Here is a 6,637-nt window from a genome sequence, read left to right as displayed (position 1 = left end):
CTGCGAGGCGGCCATTGAGAGACGCTGGCTAGTTTCAGTTTCTCATCTTCAGAATGGGTGGGATTATACATGCTTTTTATATGTATAATCTTATAATCACAAGATAAGATTATACATATAAAAAGCATGTAGCACAGTCAGCATTCAACAAAGGTGTTTTTTTCTGTTTTTCCCTTGTGTATCCTATGCAGGGTACAGGTATCATTGGTCCCATTATGTAGAAAACCTAGCTAGGTATTGGAACTTGGGAGTAGACCCCTGCACTGAAGAGGTTAGCCCGAGGTAGGGACAGGTGGCCACCACCAGCATCTGCTACACAGTCTCCTTTGGGAAAATGCTCTTGTCACTTTTACCTGCTAATAGGTCTGTGAAATGCAGTTTTTTTTGTTTTGTTTTTTTTGTTGTTGTTGTTGGACACATTGCTATTTTCAGCTCCAAGTTTTGAGGATAAAGAAGTAAAGAAAAATGTAAACTAAATCATACTTCCCTCCACCCCAAGATGGCCATATCCCAATCCCTGGAACCTGTGAATATTGTTACCCACGTGGCAAAGGGGACACTGCAGAGAGGAGTAAATTAAGGATATTGAGATGGGGAGATAGATTATCCTGGTTTATCCAGGTGGGGCTGCTGTAACCTCAAGGGTCCTTTCAAAAGGGAGGCAGGAGGTTGGCGAACAGAGAAGATGCTAGGCTGTTGGCTTTGAAGTGGAGGAAGGGGCCAAAGGCCACGGAATGTGGGCAACCTAAAGCAAGGAAATAGATTTTCCCCTGCAGCCACCAGAAGGAACACAGCCCTTGAAGCACCTTGACTTTGTATTTATGACCTTCGGAACTCAAAGAGAATAAATTAGTATTAAACCACTAAGTGTGTGGCAAATTTGTTACAGTAGCAACAGGCAACGAAGACAGAGATATGCATGTTGGATGCGTTAACATAAGGGTCTACAGTGGATGTCTAGTGGGGAACTCAGACAACTTGTGCGAAACAAAAGTCTCAATTTTCAACATTTTCACCCCATCCCCTAAACCTCTTTCCAGTCTCCGGAAGCAGAAGCATTTCATCTATCTGCTCAGGCCGTAAGCCTAGAAGTCATCCTCAGATTTCTAGGCCTTCCCCATGTTCCCACTTCCAATCAATCAGCAAACCTGCTGGTTCTGCCTTCAAGATAAAGCCCATATCTGACTGCTTCTCACAACCTTGCACCACTGCAACAGCTTCTCACTGGGCTCCCTATATCTACACTTTCTTTCTTGAATCCATTCTCCAGAGTCCCTTTGACAATAGTTGACTGGACTATCACTTTTCTGCTCAAATCTCTCTAATGTGTTCCCATTGTATGAGAATAAAATCCAAGGTGCTGCTCACCATGTGGGAAGCCCTACATGCTCTGGCCATGTCTGCCTTTTATCCTTATTTTTTATCATTCTGCTCTATAGCATTGGGTTTCTTGAAGTTTCTCAAATATGTCCTGGTGGTGGCTGCCTCAGGGCCTTTGCACCTGCTACTTGCTTTGCATAGAACCCTCCTTCTTCACACATCCACATGGCCCACTCCCTCACTCCACTCATATGTGAGCCTTAGAGAGGCTTTTTCCTTACCTAACTTAACCTGCCCTTCCCCACTGTTCCTGGGCTACTTACCACCCTGCTTTTTCTTTCTTCATACCACTTCTCACTATAAGAAATTATAGTAACTATTTGTCTTCCCCACTAAACTATCACTTCTGTGAGGACTGAGACTGTTTTATTCCCCGCTCTATTCATATGTACGGTTATTTTCTTTTAGGTCTCTATCATGGTTAGTCCAAGACTAGTGGTAGCTTCTCAGGTAGGTGTAGTTTACTCAGAACGCTAATTAGTGCATTTTTACATAACCACCCACTCCTTCTATACCTCTATGCCCAAAAGAAATTGGTCTTCAGCTCCCACATGTCCTGTCATAACTTAGAAGGGAAATTGTGAACCAACTGTGATTTCACTGAAAGTACAGATCCTCCAACACAGCACTTTTCAATCACAAATGGATCTTTTATCCTTTTGACTGAAAGGGACCACTGTTTCCTTGGGTATGTGGCTTATTCAGTGCTGGTTGCTTAATTACAGAGATTTTTTTGCCGGGTATTCTTACCTAACCCACTGCTTCCAGCTCACATCCAAGTCTCCTGGTTTTAAAAACAGCCATACTCATTTGCCCTCAGTCTTTACGTCATTTTAAAATGTTTTACAATTTAACTTTTTTAAGCAGATATAATTGATCTAGCTTTACAAATACCCCCCTCTCTTGTGTTTGGCTTTTTCCCGCCTCTTCTTCTTACGTGCAGTCTCATTAAACGAGTGTGCCCATCCTTAGGGTCTTCCCCAGGATCCAAAGCTTCTAAGCTGTTCAACCCACCCTTTCTCAGGTAGTTTCGACTGCTGGACTCCGAGCTTGGCTACAATCTGGAATAGCACGGAGGTTTAAGAACACTGCTTCCGGGCCCCACCCTCGCAGGTCCTGACTCAGTTGGTCTGGGTTATTGCTGGTATTGGGACTGGAACAGATCTCCGTGAGATTGTCAGATGTAGCCACAATGGGGAACCATCCCATCTAGTCCCTGTCATTAGGGTTTCTAGAACCCTCCTTCTGCATTAACTCCCAGACTCCTTGGGATTTTCCATACATCTCCTTAAATTCACAAAGACCGGGCTTCTGCTCGATGACTCAGATTCCCTAACAACACACACCCGGGGAAAACTTGACTTGATTTCATAGTTCTTTATAGAGTTTGCAAAGCCATTTCCAAACGCTATTTTTGGCTCCTCCTAACATCCCTGGGAGGTGGGCATTCAGGGCCAAAAGGAGGTGGCAGCAGCTAGAACAGTGGTCTGCAGAGTCAGGGCTGGATGGTCGGATGGAGCAAAACAAACAAACAACAAACAAACAAACAAACAAAAAGGAATAACAAACAGAGCAAAACAATAAAAAATAATAATAACCCACCCCAAACTGAATGCTCAGTTAAACTGAGCAATATCAGGAGAACATACTTACGTTAGAAAATTGTTGTGCTGAAATTCCAGTGTAACTAACTGGGCCGCCCCTTCCTCATGGGCCATACCTACACGCAGTGCCCACTCCTCTTCAGAAGCTTAGGCCCTGGTCCTGCCATTCCCGCACCTTCCCATGACCACCCGGCAACCTGGCGTCTTCCCACGAATGTGGCGTCTGCCCACGATCTTCCTCTCCTCTACGAGTAGCCATTATCCTCCCACAGAGCTTCTTCTTTGTGTTAGAATCTCTCCTTTCCCTTCTCCCACTTTTCCTAATGTCCTTTCTGGGGCCTGAGTTATTTACCAGGTCAGACTGGTTTTAAAAACACAGACAAACCCTTACTCAGCACTTTCTGCGTGCCGGGCATTGTGCTAAGTGCTTGGCGCTTGTTATTCTCATTTACTTTTCACCAGATCCTCGGAGGGAGGTGCCACTGCCTCCCTACCCACCGAGGACTCTTTCTATGTTAAGGTGGGGAAAAAATGGTCTCGAGAGCTTGAGTGATTCCCCAAGATCATACAACGTGAACGGGTCAAAGCTGGCTTGAAAAGGCTTTGTTTGTAACCCGCATGCTAGGACAACAAGATGGCGTGAACAGCCTCAGGGCTTGGCTGGTCATGTGTTCCAGCTTGTCCAAGTTAGCTTTCTGAAGCCTGTCGGATTTGGAACAACCCCTGGAGAAACCTCTTCCCTGCCACGTGGGTGGCTGGGAAGATGAAAAGTGTTGACAATATAACAATCCATAAGATGCATACGTATTTTTGGAAACCTTATTTTTTACCCTGAAAAAAAAAATAGTGTCACCCACAGGCTTTTAAAAAAAGACTTCAGCATCCACAGCCAGCCAAGTAAATACTAAATCAACCCCGGGACAACGTTCTTTAAACACTTTCGCTGAGGCTAAGGGGCAAATTAGTTTATGCTGATTCTGGGTAACTGGCCACAGATATAATGTGTCAAAGAGGCTTTTTTTCCTCTTTTTCTCAAGTGTTCCATATCTTTTATGGTATAAGCATCCCCTGGCTTCAGCAGTCTGTAAATATTTGTGCAATTAAGGTATGCTGGCAAAAGTCTCAAGAGGCAAGCAGACTTCTAATGCCAGTCAAAATTGCAATTAGGAACACATAAGAAAAATACTTAGTTTCTTTTATCTCAGGGCTTAAACACCTTCAGCCCTTAAGACAGCTGGAAACTTCATAAGTTAGAAAAGATAATTTGCACAAGCTGATGCTCCTAAGCCTTTAAGAGTTGGTCCTATATATACTCTAGTATAAAAAAACCTCTCTTGAGAATTCCTTTTTTTCCTTCCCTACTTAACAGCAATCTAGTTAGTATTAATTATAAAAGGTGTTTGTAGAGGAAAATTCTTTTCAGAAATGTTGGTCATGTTAAAGGGAGCATGTTGCAGTGTGGTGCCTACGAGGGAAAGGAGGGGAGGAAAAGAATGGGTGGCCCTCCTTGTCTAGAAATGATTGCCCACGTCAGTGGTTTTCAACCCTTTTACGCTCGGGGACCGGTGAAAACAGGAGAATTATTTCAGGGACAGCTCCTAAGGCAGAAATCATCCTGAGCATAAGTGAATTCGACTAAGATCATTGGGTCTGTAATCTTCATACGACATCAGGGCGGTAAACTTTCGTGGACTGGCGTGAAATTTCTGGTGGACCAGCAGTTGAAAACACTGGCCTAAGTGATCTGAGAGGAACAGGAAAGAGGTGCGTCTGCTGACACCAGCTGGAGAAGCCAATGCACCTGCCCCCGTCCGTGGCAGACTGTCTGCCGGTCGGCTTCTCCCTCACTCTGAGCAGGCGTCCTCAAAAGTTGCCCTTGGCTTGAAGTCACTGTTCAGCCTGTGAAAGTCCCTTGGCAAGAGTTCTCTAGTTCTGAGCACATATGTGCCTTGGATCCTTGGCCATTCAAACTGGATGGAGGTAGGATGGTTAACTGATTATGGACTGAATGTTTATATCCCCCTAAAATTCATATGTTAAAACCTAACCCCCAAAGTGATGGTATTTGGGAGCAGGGCCTTTGGGAGATGATCAGGTCATGAGGGTGCAACCTTCATGAATGGGATTAGTGCCCTTATGAAAGGGACCTCAGAGAGCTCCTTGGTTGTTTCTGCCGTGTGAGGATACAGCAAAGAGGCGAAGTCTATGAGCCAGAAAACAGACTCTCACCAGTCAACCCATTGACCTTGGGCTTCCCAGTCTTCAGAATGGCGAGAAATAAATGTTTGTTGTTAAAGTTAACCAGTCCAGGTTATTTGCTACATAGCAGCCCCAACTGATTAAGATACAGGGCCTGTGAGTAGCCAGTGAGTTGCTGGCCCTTTAATGGTCTCTTCCAGATGTTTGATTCAGGCTTTGCTGCCACTCATGTCTCTGGTTATCAGTACGAAGCATGTTGTCCGAGGACCATCTACATCAGAAGCTCCAGGCAAGTGCGTTAAATGTGCAGATCCCTAGTTTCTACTCCAGAAATACTGAATTACAATGGGGGTGAGACGGGGTGCAGGAATCGGCTTCCTAAACAGGTCCTCCGGAATTCTCAGACAAGCTTGAGAACCACTAGAGTAAAGGAGCCATCTGACCGTCCTTCCCCTTCTCTGCTGCCTCTTCTTAGCCATGTTGGGAGGCTGAAATAGACGACAATTAGAAATTTCCTCTGGGAACCCCTCGCTGAATCCCCAAGCAGAGGGATACCCCCCTCCTCTGTATTCTAGAGCAGTGGTCCCAACCTTTTTTGGACCATGGACCGGTTTAATGTCAGAAAATATTTTCACAGACTGGCCTTTAGGGTAGGACGGATAATGTATCATGTGACTGAGACAAGCGTCAAGGGTGAGTCTTAGACGGATGTAACAGAGGGAATCTGGTCATTTTTCAAAAATAAAACATCATTCAGACTTAAATATAAATAAAATGGAAATAATGTAAGTTATTTATTCTTTCTCTGCGGACTGGTACTGGTCCGCGGCCCGGGGGTTGGGACCACTGTTCTAGAGTGATGCTCACACAACTCTGTTACATTCGCTATTGTAGCAGAGTGAAGAGTGTTTACCTCCTCTGGGGTAAGCATCATTTCGTGTCACCTTTTTAGCCCCTCCAGTCATACAACACCTAGTATTTAGTAGGACTCTTTGAAGGTTTGCTGTAAATACTGATCTTTGGTATAAAACCTGCACTCCTGAGAGGTCTCACTTTGAAAAGCATAGACTAGAAGACATGATCAAGAAAACAGTCTTTGAAGCAGAAAGAATGAGTGGAGGGTCCAGTGGAGTATCTTCTATTCTTGCCCTTTCTGTAAGCTTCAGGTCATGTTTATGATCATCACCATCTATGATACTGACATTTTGAGTGTTTTGTGCTAGGCATTGTGCTAAGCCCTTCCCATACGTGACCTCGGTTAATCTTCACGTTACTAAAGTTATGCGTTGATAGGAAAACTGAAGGATTACCTAAGGGTACATGGTATGGTCAGATGACAGGGCTAGGATTGGAACTCAGATGGGACTCACGGCCAAATTTCCAAGTATTAATTGTTAAAACACCTCTGCTAACTCTAGATCCTGAGATAAGTTTGATGTTGTGCTGATTGGAGT

The sequence above is a fragment of the Saccopteryx bilineata genome, chromosome 7, assembly GCF_036850765.1.
Source record: "Saccopteryx bilineata isolate mSacBil1 chromosome 7, mSacBil1_pri_phased_curated, whole genome shotgun sequence".
NCBI lineage: Eukaryota > Metazoa > Chordata > Mammalia > Chiroptera > Emballonuridae > Saccopteryx > Saccopteryx bilineata.
The sequence above is the reverse complement of the archived record's forward strand: the minus strand, read 5'-3'. Positions refer to the sequence as shown.